The sequence below is a fragment of the Crinia signifera genome, chromosome 1 (genome assembly GCF_055691185.1).
Source record: "Crinia signifera chromosome 1, ASM5569118v1, whole genome shotgun sequence".
Taxonomy (NCBI): Eukaryota; Metazoa; Chordata; class Amphibia; order Anura; family Myobatrachidae; genus Crinia; species Crinia signifera.
Window position 1 is genome coordinate 206,780,516 of NC_139217.1, and position 20,966 is coordinate 206,801,481.

At 46.9% G+C, this 20,966-nt stretch overlaps 1 long non-coding RNA gene across 1 annotated transcript in view; it reads right to left on the reverse strand.

Annotated features, from left to right (window-relative positions):
- The window catches only part of LOC146068042 (uncharacterized), a 44,578-nt gene continuing 23,612 nt past the window's right edge, over positions 1-20,966 (reverse strand). Inside the window, exons 2-6 of the long non-coding RNA XR_014472951.1 lie at positions 20,218-20,281; positions 14,140-14,203; positions 1,181-1,279; positions 337-450; positions 1-115 (exon numbers count right to left, since the gene is read on the reverse strand). This is a non-coding gene — a long non-coding RNA (uncharacterized LOC146068042). The remainder of the gene's footprint in view (positions 116-336; positions 451-1,180; positions 1,280-14,139; positions 14,204-20,217; positions 20,282-20,966) is intronic.

Below are 20,966 nucleotides of genomic sequence, written 5' to 3' on the forward strand. Positions count from 1 at the left end.
GGGGCCTTCCTGATCAGCAGCTTCGTTGATTTCTGGTACTTGCGTATTTCCATCAGTGCCCGAGTACCTGGGCGATAAAACCTCCGTATGGGCAATGGCACTCTCTGGCTCGTGTCTGGTTTAAATTAGATAGAAGACAAAGAACAGAGTTTAACAGTCTCCCCTTTTTGGACTTCTGTAACCCGTTATCCAATACAATAAATGCAGCGAACATTCTGTGGACAAGCGTTGGACACATTACTGGTCACCACAGCAAGCTCAGTCCCACGCATCTCCTTTAGCTTTCGTTATTTATTCCTTACAAAAAAAATATATAAAAAAGACGCTTCCTCTTACTCTGAGATGTACCAGCCGAGGCTGCAGACACCTGCTGAGGATTGTTGGACTTCCTGCGGTTAACACTGGCTTCAGACACTCTCTTTTCCATTTTTAGGACTATAGCGCACCACTCTGCAGAAACAAACAATTTATGGGATAGCTTGATTGAACATTTAAAGCTTATCTTCTAAAAGCAGAGCTGATTGGGGGGTGGGTGGGGGGGGCAGTTGCATATGCCCTGTGGAAATGGGGCAGCATCTAATGCAGTCAATATAAAAATTATTAAAAAATAAATAAAATTTAAAATTATAATTTTTTATTTTTTTCCCAAAGTGCAGATTCTATTTTGGAAGACTTTCACGTAGCACACCACCGATTATCTGGAATTCGATGGTCTGGAACCTTAGACTGCGGAAGGGAGTTAGCTTGCGGCAGATTTTCATCATAATAACGATGGAGAAATGATCTGCAGTGTATGGGAAAAGATCTACAATCTGATCTGCGAGCTCAATTAAAACATTCAGTGCAATTACAACTCACAAAAGAAATGTAGAAAATATGCAAACGCCCTATTAATAAAACGCAACGGGTGTGAATTAAATAAACAAAACGAGAACGCAGCCAATGGGGAAACAGACGTCCCTTAGCAGCATCCGACAATGGTAACAGAACAGATTGGAATGGATTTGGAACAACAGGAGCGCAATCAATCAGGAGTTTAATAAGTTTGTCATATTTTGGTTCCAGAAGAGAACGTGTGCCTAACACATGTATGAACCTTTCCCCAAAGCACGTCGCTCCCTCACTCGCAGTACTGCTGCTACATACCAGCAATGACACAACTCACAAGTAGCGGACGTACATTGGAATGCAAGCACACGTTTTCAAGGTAAAATGCTTCTGCGTCACTGATTGGTATTTCTTTCTGGAAGGATTGCTATAATGTGAAGAACGGTCTGATCTGCGTTACAATGATTAAAATTTTTTAAAAATAACACCGCAAAACAGCATCAATTGATCATAAAATCTATAGAAAGCATAATGTACCCTAATGGTGCCTACACACGTTGCAATCCCTGGGCATTTTCTAAGCGATCTCACCAGATTGATCCGCCATAGCGATAGCTCATCGCTATCACCCCGGCGATTAATATACAGCACGCTGGATAAATCTATTCAACCACCAGGGTCCCTGGGGTCTAACTCAAACTAAAAACATAAATTCCAAACGTAACTCACTTCATAGTTACCAGGATAGGAGAATTCAAATCAGCGAATCCTACACTAATTTATACTGTAAGTGACTCCAGGGGGGACTAATGCAAATGTAATATAATGCATAGGTACTTATATGTTAGTTGGGCACCCACTAAGCTATTTGCTTAGTGGGCTATTCTGCGTAGGAAAATCGCATCGCATGGGCCATTTTAAGGGCCGTGCGGTGCAATGCTCCTATGTAATTTATTCACTGCTCTCTTAGCCCCGGGGGATCACATCTACCGCAAAATCGCATGCAATTTTATAGGGTGTGCAATGCCATTAAATGAGCTACACAATAATATCATTGTATGATATACAATGATGTTTTAGGCACCCCACCACTATCCACGCCACCCCGAAGCGTGGCGAGCGGCGGCGGAACGCATCCTCCGACCTTTTCATACCCCCACTATCCACGTCGAGCCCGAATCGTGGCGAGTGGACGCGGAATATATGTAAAGTAATCCGCATGTGCTCGCCGCGCTTCGGGATCGGTGACTCGCTGTGCTCGACACACTATATAAAATCAACTCAACGCCGACGTGGCTAGTGGTGGTATGAAAAGGTCGGAGGACACGTACCGCTGCGCTCGCCACGCTTCGGGGTGGTGTGGATAGTGGGGGGGTGGGGTGCCTAAAACCTCATTGTATGTCATACAATGCTATTGTATAGCTAATGTAATGGCATCGTACACCCTATAAAATCGCATGCGATTTTACGGGAGGTGCGATGCGATCCCCCGGGGCTAAGAGAGCAGTGAATAAATTACATAGGAAAATCGCATTGCATCGCCCTTAAAATGGCCCATGCAATGCGATATTCCTAAGTTACCTTACGTATGCTAATTGGGCGCCCAACTAACATATAAGTACCAATGCATATAATGTTAGCGCTTATATAAATAACATTAATGCAGGTGACTCATCAGCAGCACTGACTGGCAGGAATAGGTTTTACTGCATTCACACACTTTGTGGTTATGGTAGGACAATCGCCCCATTGCTGTATATACAGTAGCAGGGTTATAGTGACACCTGGAGGCCAGAGGCGACACTACATTAATAGTGTTTAACCAGTAAATTGAAAAGGAAGATTTCTATTTAATCTTACACTACTGTTCGTTAAGAGTTAATGCACAGTATTTATAATAAGGGGATTTTTGTAAGAACTTACCATTCAAACCCCTTTCTCTGAGTCCAGTCCGGTGACACAGCTCACGATGGGATGTAGGAGGGTCCGCCAGGACCCAGGCACCTATGCTTCTAATTCTTTGGGAGCAGGCTCCTCCCTACTGCATCCCATAATGCCTCAGTTAAACTTCAACAGCACACTAGGATACACAACTCAGTACAATGCCTGAACATCATATATGCGACTTATAACACATAACATGGCAACCATGAACGGTACAAATTACTGAGCGTTAGGGAGGGATCGCTGTGTCACCGGACTGGACTCAGAGAAAGGGGTTTGAACGGTAAGTTCTTAAATCCCCTTTTCTCTTTCGTCCAGTCCGGTGACACAGCTCACAATGGGACTTTCACGAGCAGTCCTTTGGGAGGGTACACTCAGACTGCCAGTTCTCATCACTGCCCGTCCAAATGAAGCGTCCTCCGAAACAAACTCATGAAACCTGTAGAATTTTGTAAAAGGTGTGAACAGAGGACCAGGTGGCTGCCCTGCACAGCTGCTCAGCTGTGGCCCCATGCCTCACCGCCCATGAAGAAGCAACTGACCTTGTAGTATGGGCGTTTATGCGAGATGGCACAGGCCTACCTGCCTTACAGTAGGCAAACGCAATAGTTGATCTCAACCAGCGGGCTATAGTCTGATTTGAAGCAGGCCACCCAATCTTATGTACTTTGTACAAAACCAACAGCAAATCTGATTTGCGAACATCCTTTACTCTACTGATATAGATTCGCAATGCGCGAACCACATCCAACTTTTTCAAACTGTCCCTATTCCTCTTTCCCTCAGACGGGGGAAAAACTGGGAGCACAATGTCCTGATTCAAATGAAAAGAGGAAACCACTTTAGGTAAAAATTTTGGTACTGTCCTGAGCACCGCCCTGTCATCGTGAAAAATCAAAAATGGTGACTTGCAAGACAAGGCACCTAATTCTGACACACGCCTAGCCGAAGCAATGGCCAATAAAAAAGTAAGCTTCCAGGTAAGGTACTTGAGATCAGCCGATCTCAGTGGCTCGAAAGGAGGTTTCTGCAGCATGGACAGAACAAGAGACAAGTCCCATGGTGCAACCGGCTGCCTGTAAGGAGGCTTAATCCTGGCCACACCCTGCAAAAACGTTTGTACCTCCGGCAGCAGAGCCACTCTCTTTTGAAAGAAAATGGAAAGTGACGAAATTTGCACCTTCAGAGACTGCAAACTTAACCCCGACGACAGGCCATCCTGTAGGAACTCCAGTAGCCTCGCTACCTTAAACCTGGAGGTATGAACTCTCTGCCTTTCACACCATCTGATGTAGATCCTCCACACCCTGTGGTAATTGGCCGCAGACACCGGTTTTCTGGCCCTTAGCATGGTCTGTATGACCTCTTCTGAAAACCCCTTTTTTCTCTCAACAAGGAGGATTCATACGCCATGCCGTCAAATTTAGACGAGCTAGGTCCTGGTGCAGAAACGGTCCTTGGCTTAGCAAGTCACCACGATTCCGTAGATAATCTCAGTATGTCTGAGTACCATGACCTCCTGGGCCAATCTGGTGCAACCAGAATGGCCGATACTCTCTGGTTCTTTATCCTCTTCAACACCCTCGAGATCACTGGGAACAGAGGGAAGATGTAGACCAGATTGAAAGACCAAGGAATTGTCATGGCATCCACCGCCCAAGCCAACGGATCCCTTGACCGGGAACAAAATCTCGGCACTTGACAATTGGTCCTGGACGCCATAAGATCTATGTCTGGCAGTCCCCATCTGTCTACCCCCTCCAGCAGGTCCGCCCTGCTGAGATAGTCCGCCTCCACAATCCGGATCCCCGGAGTGAAAACGTATGACAGTGCTGGAAACTGAACCTCCGCCCAGGTGAAGATTCTCACAATCTCTGCCATCGCCATCTTGCTCCGAGTACCGCCCTGGTGATTTAAGTATGCCACCATAGTGGCATTGTCGGATTGTACTCGTACTGGCAAACCCCTCTTGCCCCCAGTAGCCTGCTTGATAATGGCTTCCAGCTCCTTCCAGGTCCCCACTGGACCGGCAAGGCAGTGGCTTTAGACAGTCTAGCAACTGATGCATCCACTAATGGGGCTTTCTCCCACAATTTGGTATGTTCCTCTGGCAAAGGGTACATATTAGCGAGGGGGCGTGGTTTGGCTGAGCACAGAGTAGGCAGCAGTTTCTCTTCGCTCCTCCGTACATCCTGAAATTTATCCTGTTTTGCTGTCACCGAAGTCCTTGGCCTCAGCAACGGGTGTGAGACATCACTCCCATTATCCTATCACCCTGCTGAGCTGTTTTTGGGACTATTTGGCTGCTGGTTTGGGATTATATACAGCCGCGGCCTGCTTCTCTGCTAAGATCCGGATGACGTCGGTCTCCTACTACACTAACAGTATTCTGCCTGCCGCCTCATCGCTGGGTGCTTTGTCAGGCAGGGTGAGAAGTGGCGGTGGCTCTCCGTACCTTTGAGCGGTGGAAGCGGGAAGCTGCCTCCTCTGGGGCGCAATGCCGCGGTCCGCGCCATCTTGTGCTTGGGGCTGAGGCTTCCACGTTTGCCCTGCATCGTGTGTTTAAGATCTGCAGTGACGGTCTTCTATCCTCTGCTGGTCTCCTGCTGTGCCACAACATAGCCGTGACTAAAGCGGTGAGCATTACCTACATCCGCCATTTTCTCTGACTGGTCTCTTCACCATCATTTTGGTGGCTGGAGCTGGGAGCTTTTAGCTGGATTCTCCCACTACTTCAACGGCTGGCAGTCCTTTATTTGTACTTAGTGGCGTGCTAGCCGCACCTAATTTATTCTCTGCTACATATACTGCCTATAGCTGGTCTTTCTGTACCTCCTGTCTATGATTATGGAACCATCTGCAAATGCTATCCTGCGTGCGCTCCATGCCTCATCTGCCCGACTCCTGCAACTGGACAGAATTCGGAGTGATATTCTAACCTCTCCTATTCATCCCACTCCTATTCATCCTGGACACTGCGATGTTATTGATAATGGAGATATTTATGTGATGTATGCTATGAAGGCTCTGCCTGCACCTATTTCAGATTCTATCCTGGCTATATCTACACCTGTCGTTGTGCCCGAAATCAAGGACAATAGCTGTGATACTCTCATGCACACTGATTGTGCTGCTACTTCCCTACATCCTCCTTATTTGTCGCTGGTGACTGTGATGAAAGCCTGGACTGTATCCACATATAACTGTACACTGTCCTTTGTTTATCTGTTATGTTTTCCATATACCTGCTGGTGTACTTCTTAGGCTCGCCATGTTTTCTAAGGACACTAAGAGCTGGCCAGATTAATGTTTTTGGAAATATCCTGTAACTGTCATCTTAACCCTGCTTGTATAAGTTATATTCTGTGAGTTTACATGCATCTTTATTGCTGAGCGAGATACCTTACTTTGCTTCAGGAGATTGTTGGATTCAATATAGCTGTTCTTAGGTCCATGCGTCTATGGCCCTCACTATATCCTTCTTTTGGTATTCTCTGTTTAGTAATTTTTGTGATGGGGAAGGAAATATATATCCTGCCCTTCCTTAGGGTCATATCCTTATAGCCCTCGATATATATCCTGCTCTTAATTTACAATCTGGGGGGGGGGGGTGTTAGTTTATATGTGGGTGGGTATAGATTAGACTTAGGTTTAGTAGTATAGTTAGTAGGCTAGGGGGGGGGGGGGGATTAGAATGGGTATAGAGGTAATAGTGTTACGCGTTTATAGGGCTCCAGGTACACCTAAGTTGGGGGTGGGTAGTACAGGGTGGGGGGTTATGTGGGAGGTTTGTTTTGGGTCCTTGCGAGGTTTTCTTTTGTTATCTTATTTTTTTTTTATTAGGATTATGGGTCTTTATCTACATTGTCGGATGTTTATTATATGATATACATTCATGGTGTCACACGCCGCCGTCCGGTATCTCCAGTACCCGGACGGTCGGCGGATGGAGAGCGGGGCTGTGAGGCTGGTGACGCTGCTCGGCAGCGTTCCAAGCCTCCCTCTCAGTCCGGGTGTCGGGGCGTTGCTAGGCAACTTCCCCGAACTTCCGCCCAGCAGCAGCACTCGCACGGCGCGCCTGACGTCATGCAGGCGGCGCCAATTTTGATTAAGAAGCCGACGTCTGCTGGGCACAGACGCCGGTTATAGCGTCTCCATACGCCTGCCCGGTCCCTGGCTCATCCCAGCGCTGCCCTATTTCCTGGATCCCTTCCAAGAGATCTCCTGTCTCAGCTGGATGTCAGCTTCTCAGCGGTTTCTCCAGTGACCTGTTCAGCTCCGCTGTAGGTCACCCGGGGTCAAGTAAGTGCTCCTTTGGAGCCTGGTTTATTTCTGTGGAGCCGCCGAGCTCCTTTTCTCTTATCAGGCTGTACCCATATTGGTTCCGCTCCCTTGCTGGGGCATTGGACCTGCTCCGCCGTGGGCCTAATTCAGAACATTATTCTTTCTGTCTTTTACCCTTGCTCTGGCCATCGCTTTCCTTTTCCTATCTGTCCTAGGCAGGGCCTTCCCTACCTATCCACTCCTGTTTGGGGTTTTGGGGATTCGCTATCTAGCATTGTATTGTATTCTTTTGGAGATTCCCCGTCAAGTTCTCCTTGTGTCTGCGACTGGGTCGTATTCCCGTTATTGGCCTGGTGCCGGCAGACAGGGGTTGTCTTTCAGTTAGGCCCGGTAGTTAGTATTTCCTTTTGAGTTACCCCTGACGATCACTTCTCCTTTGTCCATTCATAGACCTAGCTGCATCGGGGTTGGAGCGGGCTTAACTCGCTCCTTCGAACGCGGCGGCCACAGCTGAAGCCTAGTTCCCGCAGGGATTGGTCATCTGCTCGGGGTACTCAACAGAGTTAGTATAGGGTTCGCTGTGGCCGTCCTAACCGGCGGTCCCGGCTGCGGGCTCACGCCTGATCTCCCGTTCCCTGTTCCAGGTTACCAACACACTGTGCCTAGCGGCAAGCATAACACATGGTGCTTCATGTTGTGATATGTGATATATCCATGTAAATGTGCCTCCTCCTACTTCACTGTTTCCATGGACCTGGATGGCGCCTCCGGGTACTGGATGCATAGTGTGTTTATCTATATCCTGAAGGGTTGGCACTTACATATATGTCAAAAGTATACTTTGCTTATCTCTACCAATGTACATATAATATCCTGATTACTGCATATCTCCTGTACGCACCGTATCCTACTTAGCCGTCTGTAATATTAATATCAATGTTTGTCTTTTTCTTTTCTCTTCAAAAATTTAATAAAAAATACCCAATTTAAAAAAAAAAGGTTACATATTAGCATACCTTTTTGCCATCAACAATCTCTTATCAGGAGTCTTTCCTGCCTCATTTAAAAGAGATGACATTCCCTCATCAGAGGGAAAACACACAGGGTCCCTGCGACTCTTTTTAAACACACAAGAGACAGGAGTCTTTTCCTCCTCTGCAAGATTCAAAGTCTGCTTAACAGCCACAATCAAATCCTCAATGCCTGAAGTTAAAGCCTCAGTTTCATCACTCATGTCCCAACTCCAGTTCTCCTCACACCCACCATCATCATCATCCAAATCCTGTATAATTGGTGGTGTAGACACAGGGTGCCTAAGCACACTCTTATCAGAGGATTTTGTAAACTGCTCCATCAGGGCAGTCATCTTATGATCTCCCTGGGCAGTATCCTGCATAGCCTGCAGCAAAATGGGGTCTCCCTGAGCCGGGGTAAGTGACGCCCCAGACACCTGAGACGAAGTAAAGTGGCCAGGAGACCCTATCAAGGAATCCTTCTGCCTATTCAAAGCCTCAGTAAGAGCATTCATAGACCTGCCCAGCGCCAAAGCCCAAGCAGGTTCAGCTATCTCCGCTCTGGGAGTGCGTGACCCACAGGGAACAGCCTCACAGGACGGGCATAAATCCCCCTGATCCTCATGTTCACATGTAAATTTAGCATCACACTTTTTACAGTAAATAAACATGTCCAACGCTCCCTCCTCCACAGCACAATGCAAATGAACAGGCACCGCACAGAGCAATGTATCAGTGTACTTATCTGAGCTGTAATCCTGTCAACGCTTCTGTGAAGAGACTGCAGACTGTGTAAAAATCACCCTGTCAGCTCCGTAGCACGGTGAAAAAGGCGCCAAACACAGGGCAGGAAGAGACCAAGTCTCTGCATCAGCGGGGAGACCAAACCATATGGTGCTTTCTCCCCCTTCAGCCGCTCCCGCAGATGTCTCTCTCACCTCCTTGTACCTCCCTCCATGGGACCACAATGGAGTTGTCCAGCAGCGCCGGACTCCTGTAAGGGACTTCACTTCCCTGGCGGGATTTCTGTCCCTAAACCCTTCAAGATGGTGGGCGCCATCGCGGGGGGTCCGTCCCCCAAGATCCCCTTCTGCAAGGAGCCGGTTAGGACACCCCCGGGGCGCAGGAAAGTCTCTATCCTAGAGAGACTAAGCACTGTGCAGAGGGAATAAAAAGGTGTCCCTCTGCACACAGAGAGCTGACAGGACGCGCTTCTGTCAGCCTCTGCTGCGCCTCAGTGTGTATGCACTTCTGTGAGAAGCGACACACTGGCAAACCTGCTCTAGCTAGTGCATTCATAAAATAACAAAAAACCTAACTATTCTGAAAAAAATCCAAAGAAAAAAGCGCAGCTGCAAAGCATAGCACCCACTCCTGTGGGCACCTAAAACTAACTGGGGCATTATGGGATGCAGTAGGGAGGAGCCTGCTCCCAAAGAATCAGAAGCATAGGTGCCTGGCTCCTGGCGGACCCTCCTACATCCTCCCATCGTGAGCTGTGTCACCGGACTGTTTCACCGTTACAGGTCCAGAGTCTGCATTTACGCTCATAGCTTACATTTTAATGAAAATTTAAAAGCGAGGTGTGGATTTTAAATCAGAGCCGGCTCTAGCCTAGTCTGCACAGACCTGGGGAAGGGGAGAGGGTGAAAAAATATGGTTTGTCACGAGGGTGACATAGGCAGAACAAAAAGGGTTTTTGGGGCACACTTTTTAAAATGATAATGAATGGAAAGTATTTAAAATTTAACTTTTAATGAAAAACTACTACTAAAATATCAGTACGTATGAAATAACATTTCAAATATGAACTCTAAACATGATGCATAACAAGAATAAAGATCACAATTTGAACATTTGGTGGCGAATAATTTTTTAATTACACTGGCGTGAGAAAATACTGGGGAATCCTGTAATGGATTCTATGTACCAGGCAAAATGGCCGCTCACAAACAATATGTTGCATTGGGGTGTACTTGACGCATAACACTATCCCCCTTCGGAAGGATCAATGTGGATAAATAAGGCGGAATGACTTGACTGGGTTCTTAATAGAAGGAGAGAGAACAGAGTGTTAAAGGGTAGATAGCTCCCTTGGCCAAGTGTTTTTCTGCAATCCGGTGTATTACAGTTCCGGGTATTCCCCGTCGGTCACCCCTACGGGTACTGGCCCGGCCAAACACTGCTTAGCTTCTGAGTTCGGTATAAGAATCAGGTGTGCCAGTGAAGTACAGTATGACCGTAACCACACCATAGGATGAGAGTATAACCTGGTTGTCAGGAGGCTTATATGTGCTTCTGCTTTTTGCTGAAAAGTAACACCATGTCCTTTGTTGCCGATGGCCTTGCAAAGAGACTAGGTGTACCCCAGCAAATGAGAGGGCAGCGTAGAAGGTATAGGGTAAAGTGTGGGTACCGTGAAACCCCTCTTCTGCTACTCACCATCTATCATTTAGACATTGAATGGTGATTGAGAGTGATAGTGGTGTCACAGGAAACCCAGCGGAGTGAAAAGAAGATGGTGAAGGAATGTACCCAAGTCTCCAAGTAGGAGTAGTGAAATTGGTCTTCGTATTGTAGTCACTAAAGACCAAATTACACCCCAGGGAAGATATTCAATGGGTGACAACGCATGAATCTTTGAATACACATGCAGATGGATATACTGTCACCAATATGAAAAAAGAATATTTATTGGTACAGTATATAAATAGTCACAAGATTAATCCGAAGACAATATATGTGCGGTATAATACCATCTGCGTTAATACTGACACTATCAGCGTTGACACGATTGTTGACACTTAGCTCAGACTTCTCAACTTCAACACTCAAAATATGAGTGGGTGTAGTTACCTATACAAATGATGAAATTAGTGTCCAAATGTTCACAAGGTTATTGAAGCAAAATACATGCGGGATATAGCAACCCTGGATACTGTAATAGTACCGGATCAGTGTTGATACAGTTGTCGACACCCAAGAAACATTGATTGTACAGGTATATTAGCTGACCTCAGTTGATATAACAAGACCTGAGTTTTGAGCTGCCAATGTATTAGTGTTGACACGGTTGTCGACACTCAGGGAACATGCACGTTATCAAATTAAACAACCAGGATGTAAATGAGTGTTGTCACCTGTCCGATGGATTGGATTGCAGTGTCTGTATGATCACACGGTTAATAAGACAAAAAACATGTGGGGTATGGCAGACCCTAGGTGTTTTACTGGTACCGGATCAATGTTGACACGGTTTGTCTACACACAAAAAACATTGGTTATGCAGGTGTGTTAGCTGGCCTCTGCTAATCCTCAGATACTGGGGGTATTATAATGTTTGCAGAGTCAGTCAGGTGGTTCCAATAACGGTCAAGCTGTTTGACAGTGGTAATTAGCAGAGTATGAACAGACTGTTTCCCTTTAAGTCAAATCTGCTGGGTAGGTCTGGTCTTAAAGCAAAATAGGGGCAGAGTAACTCTGTCTCAGAAAAAAATCATACAGTGTAGTCAAAAACAGCAGAAACCCGTCTTTTAGTATGCGGGTCAGGCTGTTTGCACATTGATTGTCAAGTCAGATTTTGTTAAAGATGCAGGTAGGACTGTAAATAGCAGACAGCAGCTGGTGGCAACGGGGAGAGTGTCACTCTGGCCGGTCTCCGCTCGGTGAGGTGTCTGAGCTGACAGTGACACGTGAGTCACGGCAGCTGTACACTCTCACTTGGATGGCGAGAGAACCGGGGTGAGACAATCTCAACCCTATGCTTGTGCCGCCGATACCTGATTTCCCGTGGGGGAGACAGAAGAACCGAAGTTTGCTCCCGTTAGCTGGCTGTCTCGTCCTGCAGTCAGTAGAAGCGGGGGGGGCGCGCGTGTCAGGGGCGTCTCCTTTGACACGTGTTTCGCTTGAGGGCTTGTTCACAGTGAAGGGGAGGGTGTCACAGAGTGTGCCATTCACAAAATGAAGGATATCCATGAGTACAACACCCTAGTAATACTTAATGCAGTGGAACTTCTAAGATGTCACCGCCACACTTTCATATTGTGTGTGAGTAAACCCACCCAAGCACGAGAAGAATATACAAACTCCACACAGTTAGGGCCATGGTGGAAATGGAACCCATGACCTCAGCGGCACTCCATGGGATTTTTCAGAGTGCTTTTAATATCCCGATGTTTCGGGGTGTGAAAACCCGTTTTCATGGTGTACATAAACGGTTTATGTACACCTTGAAAACTGGGTTTTCACACCCCGAAATGTCGGGATATTAAAAGCACTTCGAAAAATCCCATGTAGTGCCGCTGCCTGTGTATGCACCAGTGACTACATGATCCTCCAGAAGGCACCCGGGTAATTGCTATCACTTCCAATGAGTGCCAGGCTGACTGGATGAAAATATATATATAGTTAGTTACAAATACCAACAGTGGAGGCTATGCCATTGGGGATGAGAGGTCCCATTACAGTTAATTATAGTAAGTATTAAGTAGGGTGATAGGCTCCCACACACTGTGGGGGTTATTCCCGTTCATTCTTTCTGACAAATTCCTTCTGATAGATAGATTAACCCCATAGGGGACGTTGCATGTTTGATGGACACCTGTATATATATATATATATATCCATAGATGCCTTCACAGAAGGCAAGATAGACTTTTATGAAAAGCAATGTTATTTGTACACCACAATTCCCCCTGAAGGGATTGGACTGTGCCACCCGGAGATTGCAAGAATATAAGGCCAAATCAATTGACCTTTCTAGAGAGCCTCGAGGACTGATCTGAACATAACCCTGCTTAATAAAGTTTCCCTGCACGCGCTGGGAGCGGGAAGGCAGAGGATCGCGTGCCAGATAACTATAAATAGGAGTGAGTTACCTGAGGAGAATAAGGGAACACTGCAGAGCTACGCAGCCGGATAAGCGATAGAGAGCTGTACTGGGAATGGCTGAGAGACTGACCAGCGTGTCCGGGACCTTCAGGGAGTGATCGGCGGCAGCAGGAGAGACCTCCGGCGGAGTTGAACTGAAGAAGCCGTCAGAGAGTTCCGGAGTCAGCCGCGTCATCGCCGGGCGGCATCTGAGGAGATCCCCGCTGCGAGATCCGGTCCGGCGCGTCATCGAGGAGGCGGAGGAGAGGTGAGAGATAGGACGGCCCTGTCAGAAGGACGGAGCTGCGTCTTGCAGGCGGCCGCGTCATCCGAGGGGAGGACGGAGGAGGCCGCATCATCCAGAAGGCGGCACAGAGGCGGAGACCAGGCGGACTCTGTGGAGACGCTGACCAGCCTCAGCAGGAGAAGATGGGGTGTGGTGAGTGTTACCCAGCCCCACCATATTGAAGCCAGGTCCGCCCCTAACTGCCCATAATAAAGTCAAGGGAGGACTATGAGAACTGAGTGACAGGCAATGTAGAAAATGCTCAGTACAGGAGAAAAGGAGCAGTGTAATAGCTCAGCACTATAGAGGGAGTTATCCACTATAACACCAGCAGTCTGAGTGAGACAAATAAGCGCAGTGTATCCCTTATCAGCCAGAGTTAACCCTTAGGAAACCAGCTGACAGGAATAGAGTGAAGAAGCATTGCTGCATTCAGACACTTCTTACCTTTCTGCCTCTATATATCAATTTTAAGACAGTACAGCTGAGAGCAAGTACTTAGTATGCGGTACAGTGTTGCAGACATTACAGTTCAGTAGCTAAAGAACTGTCAGCATTAGACCTTTCAGTGGAGGTTACCTCAGGAACGCAGTAGTTATAGCATATAAGTATTCGACTGCATAAAAGAGACTAATTGTTACACATTCAGGCAGCACAGCGCATCTTAAAGGGATACTTCTTTATGCCTATTCGTTTCACACCGTGCAGCAAATTAGGTTGTGGAATGTATGCCCGTGCAACCCTGTCATAGTACCTATTAAATATTCAGCAGAGCAGCAGACTTTATGTAAGAAGAATTACCTCATTGGATACAATTGTTAAATCTTTCCAAGCTACTTTGTCATTACCAACTACACTGTGGGATTACAAATATTTGGTTATCACCTGGCATTTAAAAGGATTCAAAGAACTTACTTCAAGCACGTCGTGGAGACTTGTAACTTCTAAAGCCCCTATGTACTTGAATGACTGTGGAGTTCTAAAATAAAAGAAAAAAAAAAAACGTTAATCCTTCCAGCATTATAGATAGAGACTAGTGCACTTATATAGTATTCATATTATTGCGCAATAATAACTTGAAAGTATTGCAGGAGTTGTCATTGTAAACTGCGATGTAATTATTTTGTGAAAGTTAATAACCACTTTATTGGTTTTAGAAACAGCAGGTAGGGTTGCCTAATGATTTGTTTTAGGGCCCTGCAGGAGTGAAACAATTGAATTAGAGTCACCGGCTGTTGTTCCAGATCAATAAAATCTGAGTTGCAGTTGTTCTTGTGATTTATGAATTTGATATTTGTTTGTGAATAGCTATATTTGCTCTTTCTGTAATAAATTGTTTAAATCTTATAACTGATTGGAAGTTCCCGTGTCCTCTTCAATCCGAACCTGTAAAGAAAAGGATACTTACCTGCAAGGAAGAAAGAAAGGTATCAAAGCGTTAAAACGAGTTCAGAATATTACAAGTTCAGTTTTGGCGTCTACGGACAGGATAGAAAAATGGCGGAGTCAGAACCCCAAACCCCCAAATCAGCGAAAAGAAGAGTCCTCCCATCCCCGAGCGACATTGGAATAAGAAGAAGAGGAGAAATGACAGAGAACTCGACCATTACTATGCCTTATTACTTCGGGGCCCCATGGTTGCCCGTATACTCGGGAAATAAACGCACGGCGGGGACAACCACATTCCGAGACTTCAAAGACAGGATGAAGTCCATGTTTGATTTGGGTCATGTAAGCAATGAACAGCAAGTACAAATGCTGCTAGGACAGTTGAAAGGACCGGCAAGGAGAGAGGTGAAGGCGTGGATGGGAGAAAGGAAGGTCACGGTACAAGACATTTTCAAAAAATTGGCCAGTGTATTTGATGCACGCACCCCTGCAGATTTAAAGGGACATCTATACGCGAGGAAACAAAAACCACAGGAATCATTGAGGGACTTCGCCCTGGCGTTGCAGGAAGCCTCCCATGCGATTCAGGTGATTGAGCCAGGAGACAAGGATCAGGAGAATGAAACCCTGATTAACCTTTTCGTGGAGGGAGCTCGAGAAAAAACAATACGAGCACAACTCAGAATGTGGAGGAAACAAAATCCGGGTGGCACTTTCTCAAAATTTAAAGAGGCAATCTTCCAAATATTAGGGCTGAATCAGTGTGACGATGAGGAAAGCCAGGCGACAACAGATACGGAAGATGAAGAGGATGAGGTGAATGAAGAACCTGCACCTAAGATTTCCACCCGCGGGGGGAAAAGAGCTGTCACCCAGCAAGTACAGTCAGGACAAGAGATGTCCGGGCCTCTGGCAGAGAAGCTGGAAATGATTCCCAAAAGTTTGGCAGAGATGGGGAGAGAATTGAAGGACCTCCGACAAGAACAGTTGTTACTCAAAAGTAAGGGAAACAACGCCGGAGCTTCGGGCAGAGGCCGAGCACCCTGGACGACCACGGCCGGGAGAGGGAGACGGGCCACTGACCGATTCGACGCCCATGGGACTGTTCGAATTTACCCGGATGCCCTTCGGACTATGTAACGCCCCGGCGACATTTCAGAGACTGATGGAGCACTGCTTGGGCCACAGAAACTTTGAGATGATCCTTCTGTACTTAGACGATATTATCATCTTTTCCGGCACCTACGAGAAGCACTTGGAACATCTCGGGGAAGTGTTTGCCCAATTGATTAAGAGTGGCCTGAAACTAAATCCCGCCAAATGCCACTTGATGAAACCTGAAGTGCAGTACTTAGGACATATCGTCAGCGCAAAGGGGGTTCACCCCGACCCAGAGAAGATAAGAGCAGTCACAGAATGGCCCACGCCAAAGACCGTCAGAGACGTCAGGAGCTTTTTTGGCTTTGTAGGCTACTACAGAAGGTTCATCCGCCACTTTGCCAAGATTGCCGCCCCTTTACATGTGTTGCTCCGAGGCTGGTCCGGTGCAGAGAGAAGAGGAAACGCGCCAGTCGAGTGGTCCGAATCACCCCAGCAGGCATTTGAAGAGTTAAAAACAGCTCTAGTTAGTGCCCCTCTCCTGGCGTATCCCGATTATGAACAGCCGTTCCGTGTGTACACAGATGCTAGTAACGCCGGGTTAGGTGCCGTGCTCGCCCAAGTGCAGAATGGACAGGAAAAGGTCATAGCTTACGCTAGCAGGGGCCTGAAAAAAACAGAGAGGAATCCTGAAAACTATAGCGCGTTCAAACTCGAACTGTTGGCATTGATTTGGGCGGTCACGGAGAAATTCCGGAGTTACTTGACGGCCGCCTCTTTTACCATTGTGACCGATAACAACCTGCTAGCACATCTAGAGACCGCACACTTGGGAGCTTTGGAACAGCGTTGGATGGCTCGACTGGCGAATTTTCGGTACACCATCACCTATCGCAGCGGGAAACTGAACACCAATGCGGATGCATTATCCCGTCTGCCTAATACGACAATCCCGGAAGCCGAGGACAAGGAAGAGAGAATTGAGATACCCACATTCGCCCCTATGCCTGCGAGCAGTCGTAGGAAGGCAGGACATTCCAGTCTGGTCACAGTAGCCGGCACCGAGATGGTGGAATCAGGCCCTGTCTTCGATTGGAAAAGGGTGCAAATGGAAGACCCAATCATACGAGAACTGATTGAAATTCTTAAAGCGGGACGAAAATTGTCCAAAGAGCAACGTGCACACACACCGCCTGAACTACTCAAACTCCTACGGCAGCGAGATAGATTGCAACTGAACAAGGATTTACTGGTCCGAACCCGATGTGACCCCGGTACGCATGAAAAGGTCACGCAAATTGTAATACCCCGACATCAAAGTCAGTCCATCTTGCAAGCATACCATAACCAGTCGGGGCATTTCGGAACCTGTAAAACCGAGGCAACTTTACGAAGCCGGTTCTTTTGGGTTGGCATGAAGGAGGACATTGACAAATGGTGCAGAGACTGTGCACCCTGCACTTTGAAAAGGCGCCCGGATCCAGGACAAAGGGATCCGCTATGTCCAATCGAGACACAATGACCACTAGAATTGGTGGCCCTAGACCATGTCAAGTTGGAAGCTAGCACCAGCGGAATCAAACACGCATTGACCATAACGGACCACTTCACCAAATTCCTAGTGGTGGTCCCAGTTCGAGACGCTACTGCCAAGACAACAGCTCAATTATTCCTCAAACACTTCCTACAGCCGTACGGGACCCTCGATAGAATCCTTACTGACCGTGGACCCGCCTTTGAGGCTGCTTTATTTCACGACTTGTGTACCTTATACGGTTGTAAGAAAATACGCACCACCGCGTACCACCCACAGTCGAACGGCCTGTGTGAGCGGGCCAACCAAACTATCATTGGAATGCTCCGGGCACTGTCCAAGGAACAACGGAGCCGGTGGCCAAGCCTAGTGTCCAACCTTGCGTATATATATAACAACACCAGCCATTGCTCCACCGGATACACTCCCTTTTTCCTTATGTTTGGCCGCCATGGCCAATTACCAAAAGATTTGGAACTGTATCCTGAGTTCACAGAGACTAAAAGACCCACCAGTGACTGGGTCGGTCGACACCAACGTCGAATGGAATCCGTCAGAGAAGTTGTGGGCAAACGACTAGACAGCACACAGCAACGACAAAAAAGGAACTACGACGCTGGGAGGTGCGAGATCCCGCTACACATTGGAGAACAAGTGTGGAGGAGAAAAAATCGTAGGGAGAGCAAATTGGACTTTCGATGGGAGACTCAACCTTACACGGTTGTCAGCGTACCGACGGACGAGTTTCACAGTTATCAAATTCAAAAGGGGACCAGCGGGTCCCATCATCACTGTCGCCCGAGAACAGTTGAAACCGTGCTTAGCTACAGCCACGCCTGAGTCAGCCGAAGAAGTACTCGAGTCAGAAAGGGACGAGTCTCCTACAAATGCTGTTATACCCGACCCCATGGAGATCCTCATGCTTGTCTGTGGTCCAAGTATCAAAGTAAAGAGACAAAATAACCGCCTTTCGTCAAGACAAGAGCTTACCCCGAGTTCAGAACTGGAACAAGTAGCCCCGCCAGAACGAGACGAAAGGGAGGCTTCCACCTGTCCCATGGAAAGACCATTACGAAGCACTCGAGGAGTATTGCCCCTACGTTATCGTGTTTAGATAGACACAATTGTGTACTTTCCGAAAAAAAAAATAAGTGGACTTCCCGTGGAAAACCGGTGACCGGTGCGGGGCATTGCGCTGGTCCACCAAAAGGTGTGACCCCCTGAGGCTGGGTGGTCCCGGAGCGGTCGAGGTCCTGAAGAAAAGAACAAACGGAAAGCACTTTATTGGGATACAGATACTCTATTGGGAAGTGGAGAAGACTATATTTTAAGTCCATTGGAGTTATCAGTCAGCATAACTTGTTGCATGGGGACATGCAATATTCCAGCCGGGAAGAAATGTAATATCCTATAGTTATGATATTATATGTTGTTAACATGAACCCACTGCTTGCACTGTGATAGATAGATTAACCCCATAGGGGACGTTGCATGTTTGATGGACACCTGTATATATATATATATCCATAGATGCCTTCACAGAAGGCAAGATAGACTTTTATGAAAAGCAATGTTATTTGTACACCACAATTCCCCCTAAAGGGATTGGACTGTGCCACCCGGAGAGTGCAAGAATATAAGGCCAAATCAATTGACCTTTCCAGAGAGCCTCGAGGACTGATCTGAACATAACCCTGCTTAATAAAGTTTCCCTGCACGCGCTGGGAGCGGGAAGGCAGAGGATCGCGTGCCAGATAACTATAAATAGGAGTGAGTTACCTGAGGAGAATAAGGGAACACTGCAGAGCTACGCAGCCGGATAAGCGATAGAGAGCTGTGCTGGGAATGGCTGAGAGACTGACCAGCGTGTCCGGGACCTTCAGGGAGTGATCGGCGGCAGCAGGAGAGACCTCCGGCGGAGTTGAACTGAAGAAGCCGTCAGAGAGTTCCGGAGTCAGCCGCGTCATCGCCGGGCGGCATCTGAGGAGATCCCCGCTGCGAGATCCGGTCCGGCGCGTCATCGAGGAGGCGGAGGAGAGGTGAGAGATAGGACGGCCCTGTCAGAAGGAGGGAGCCGCGTCTTGCAGGCGGCCGCGTCATCCGAGGGGAGGACGGAGGAGGCCGCATCATCCAGAAGGCGGCACAGAGGCGGAGACCAGGCGGACTCTGTGGAGACGCTGACCAGCCTCAGCAGGAGAAGATGGGGTGTGGTGAGTGTTACCCAGCCCCACCATATTGAAGCCAGGTCCGCCCCTAACTGCCCATAATAAAGTCAAGGGAGGACTATGAGAACTGAGTGACAGGCAATGTAGAAAATGCTCAGTACAGGAGAAAAGGAGCAGTGTAATAGCTCAGCACTATAGAGGGAGTTATCCACTATAACACCAGCAGTCTGAGTGAGACAAATAAGCGCAGTGTATCCCTTATCAGCCAGAGTTAACCCTTAGGAAACCAGCTGACAGGAATAGAGTGAAGAAGCATTGCTGCATTCAGACACTTCTTACCTTTCTGCCTCTATATATCAATTTTAAGACAGTACAGCTGAGAGCAAGTACTTAGTATGCGGTACAGTGTTGCAGACATTACAGTTCAGTAGCTAAAGAACTGTCAGCATTAGACCTTTCAGTGGAGGTTACCTCAGGAACGCAGTAGTTATAGCATATAAGTATTCGACTGCATAAAAGAGACTAATTGTTACACATTCAGGCAGCACAGCGCATCTTAAAGGGATACTTCTTTATGCCTATTCGTTTCACACCGTGCAGCAAATTAGGTTGTGGAATGTATGCCCGTGCAACCCTGTCATAGTACCTATTAAATATTCAGCAGAGCAGCAGACTTTATGTAAGAAGAATTACCTCATTGGATACAATTGTTAAATCTTTCCAAGCTACTTTGTCATTACCAACTACACTGTGAGATTACAAATATTTGGTTATCACCTGGCATTTAAAAGGATTCAAAGAACTTACTTCAAGCACGTCGTGGAGACTTGTAACTTCTAAAGCCCCTATGTACTTGAATGACTGTGGAGTTCTAAAATAAAATAAAAAAAAAAACGTTAATCCTTCCAGCATTATAGATAGAGACTAGTGCACTTATATAGTATTCATATTATTGCGCAATAATAACTTGAAAGTATTGCAGGAGTTGTCATTGTAAACTGCGATGTAATTATTTTGTGAAAGTTAATAACCACTTTATTGGTTTTAGAAACAGCAGGTAGGGTTGCCTAATGATTTGTTTTAGGGCCCTGCAGGAGTGAAACAATTGAATTAGAGTCACCGGCTGTTGTTCCAGATCAATAAAATCTGAGTTGCAGTTGTTCTTGTGATTTATGAATTTGATATTTGTTTGTGAATAGCTATATTTGCTCTTTCTGTAATAAATTGTTTAAATCTTATAACTGATTGGAAGTTCCCGTGTCCTCTTCAATCCGAACCTGTAAAGAAAAGGATACTTACCTGCAAGGAAGAAAGAAAGGTATCAAAGCGTTAAAACGAGTTCAAAATATTACAAGTTCAGTTTTGGCGTCTACGGACAGGATAGAAAAATGGCGGAGTCAGAACCCCAAACCCCCAAATCAGCGAAAAGAAGAGTCCTCCCATCCCCGAGCGACATTGGAATAAGAAGAAGAGGAGAGTTAGGGCCATGGTGGAAATGGAACCCATGACCTCAGCGGCACTCCATAGGATTTTTCAGAGTGCTTTTAATATCCCGA